Raw genomic sequence first — 3,651 nt, 5'->3', positions numbered from 1 at the left:
AATTAACGTTACAAATATACCTAAGGTAGACGATGTTATGTACAAATTCGTTTATACCACCTTGTTCTTGACTTGATGAGCAAAAAATTAGCTGCTCCTACGAACGCCTAGTTTTGACTACTATGGGATTGATGTTGAAGTGTTAGGACCCTTTTATTGACTAGCGAATTTTAGCTAAGATTTTAAGCAAATTTAAGCCTTAAAAAAAAGAGGAAGCTACTTGATGGCTATAATTGTTACTCGGAAACTAAAGTATCTTGGTTGAGTAACTCGGGATAGGTGGCCTGGATGTTATTCTGGCATATTTGCTATTCAAGATAATTGGATAGTAGCTAAACCAATATTTTCTGGACAAAATTGGTGAAGAAAAAAACTCTTTCCCTAAATTCTACTCAAAATTATTTTGTTGACAATATCTTTACGCAAATCTAGGTCTATTACCGAAATTTAATTAAACATGGAAGATTAGATATACCTGAACACAAGCTAGAAAACTTTGTCACAATTCTTACGCACTATTGCCACACTGGAAAGACTTGAACTAAACATAATTATTATTGCGGCTGAAATTGTATTCGCCAGCAATTAAGCAGTGTAGTGATTAAATCTGAAATACAAATCAAAGCAAATCATACTTTGGAACGTGTGTGGAAGCGAAACTCGAAAAAAACCCCCTTGTTTACCAGAAAGGAGATGTTTTCCAGTGTCTGAGAGATCTATGCTTACACGGTGCAATTAAAGCAGGACAATTGCATAGCTGATGCATAGTTACCTGACAATAAAACTATTTCCAATTATAGTATAGGAGCTAAAAAGTCGAAAAGTTCGGCTCTAATCTTTGCATATATATTTAAAAGTAAGTAGAGAACGCAAAAAAGATATTTTCTGTACGTATTTTGGAAGTGTCTGATATGGGGTACCGACGCCAAAATAAGGGAAGTCGCATAATAGTAAGTAGCAATTTTGTTAGGCAAATATCCGTTAGAAGAGCCGATTGAATCCGACACACAATCAAGAGAGACCATTGATGTGCTATGAGCAGCACGGTCCATGTATTATTGTAAGCTACACCACCGGTGGAAATGACGGTGTATTTATTGTGATCGATGGAGGTGATACCGACATCAGCCTTCACATCGACATTGTCATTAAATCAGCATATTATCTTCGGTTGAGTGGTCTCTTCATCTCCATCTTCCTGCAAATATATACTTAAAATAATTCGAAGGGTTCCACATTCGTGCACGATCTGCAAGCCTGCAACAAAATTTCATCAAATTCAACTCGACTGTGCCAATGGAAGTCGAAAATAATACACTAGCCTAACTCAGGTACAGCAGCCATTCGGAGGGACGTCAATGAGACCTACTCAGTCAAGCCAATATCAACAAAGAATAGAACTCTTAACCTGGCTTCCAAACGGATCTTCAACTTGATTTTGGAGCGATCGTGAGGCATCCTATTACCTATTTACATTGGCCTGTTTGCTCGAATCGTATTGACTGGTCGCCGAACGTCTGTGGTCCGTGAGTTACGCTAGTGCACACTTCCCAACTGCCTTCGGCCCTGCTGAGTCAACTCAATGGAACTCTTTACCCGTCTTCCAAACTGATCTGCTATTTGAAATTTGAGCGATCGTGCCGCATCTTATTACCTGTCCATATTGGGTGATTGCTTGAATCGCACTGACCGATCGCCGAATGTCTGTGGTCCGTCAGTTACGCTAGCGAATACTTTCCGTCTCCCATCTACCCTGCTGAGTCAATTCAAAGGAACTCTTTACCTGCCTTCCGAATTGATTTGCAATTTGAAATTGGAGGTGACACATGTAATGGAGGCGCAGATAAGCCATGCACATCCACCAACTTATTTGCGCTCCGCTCTTTACTTTGCCTCTTCTATTTCACTTCACTTCTTCCGATTCCCTGTGGGAGGCCACAACTGCTGCTCCCTCACCATACCCTAGGGATTACTAGCAAGAGGGGAATGTTATGCAAATGTAAACCAGATGCAATGGGATAGAGGTGGAAGTAGAGTAGAAAAGAGTATGGTCCTTCATGCCACTATTAATCCAGTGGTGCCCTCCTATGTGCTTCCTATCAAAGCATCTCTTCTCACTGTCTCCTCGATGTGAGATCTGCAAGAGTTGAGGGTGGTGATTACTGTCACACACCGACAGCTGGCATTGTTCTGTGGACATGGACATAATTTGGTACAGTGGAATGATGGAAGGGAGGCGTACTGCATCAAAGACTGCCTAGGTTTGCAATGGTTTTTCTCGATAGGGTAGCCGCAAACGAGTAGTAAACTGGTAAGCATTGAAAAGCTAGCGGTATGGCATCGCTCTGCACTCAAATGGAACCAATCTAAGGTGATTGAGTAAAAATACGGATTGCAAATTGAGTTCATTTTATTGACGTATGTAAGTATACCAGAAGGCAAATGAACCAATCAGCCAATCAGTCAACCTACCAGTCAGTAAAACATCCAGTTAATGGAGAAATTAATCCGATTCGGATTAGGACTATCAGTAGAAGGAATTAAAGGGGAAGTGCAGACGCCTCCATATCAAAATGGCCCACTGAAATGGAAGAAGACAATGCAGAGTGGGATAACGCTAGTCCATTAAAGAAAAAATCTTAGTGTGAAAAATGTAGGAAGAATGGAGGGAAAGAATAGAAATGTAGCAGAGGACGTGAGGTAGTTAAGGGCTGCGAGTTAGCGGCTAAAAGGAAAAGTGTGCAGTGACTAAGCTTTAGGCTGAGGCGTTATGACAACCACTAATACCCGTCTCAGTATCATCCACCTACCTTTTAATATCTTAATACGTCTATCCATATATGCCTTACCTAATTTTTATTTACGTACCGATCTATACATCTATAAGACCATGTTGTAAGCATTGAGTATCTACAGCCATCTATTCTTCCATTCGCGCATAAGTGCATTCCGTCGCATTCATCTTTTCGCTCACTCACCTATCCCATTCGCTATCTAATGTGCCGACTGACCGGCCCATCGACTAGGACAAATGAGCTTGCGCAGTTACTGCCTAAGAGGCTGAAAATGCTGACCCGGCTGCAAAATCTGCTTTTCAGTTTGTTCAACTTGGCAAGAGCTTTACCTTTTCTAAGTTTGGCCCTCATTCTGAATAAAGCTGCACCTCTAAAAAATGTTTGCTACGCTCCTAATTGCAAGTACTTTTGTCTCGTCAAACACATGTATAGTGTTGTACCAAATCATGCTGTTTAACAAGATTGTTTGTGTTTAAATCAATAGTAGAGATTTACAATAACTCTGGCCCTGTTTGCTAGATTAGTCTTTTATTTAACCTTACTGCCAAGGGGTGGCCCATTAAACATGGACAAGTGGATGGTGCTAAATTCTTTCAGTGCAAGGCGTTAAGTCGCGCTCTGTAATACTAGCACCTTTGTCCTCCCAACTATTGGACCGGATATTGTTTTAGCCTAATTTGGCGTCTCAATTTTTTGTTAATGTGCTTCAAATTCCTCTAACCTATCACATGATGAGTCATTAAAGAATACGTTCGGATGGACATTGATCCTTTCCTTGAGGTTACTTTGCATCGTCTCAGGAAATCCATCTTCATCGTTTCATGCCTGCAAGCCAAAATTTGTATCCAATTGAAAA

This window comes from Echinococcus granulosus, assembly GCF_000524195.1.
Source record: "Echinococcus granulosus chromosome Unknown EG_S00186, whole genome shotgun sequence".
Classification (NCBI taxonomy): domain Eukaryota; kingdom Metazoa; phylum Platyhelminthes; class Cestoda; order Cyclophyllidea; family Taeniidae; genus Echinococcus; species Echinococcus granulosus.
Note: the sequence above shows the minus strand (reverse complement) of the source record.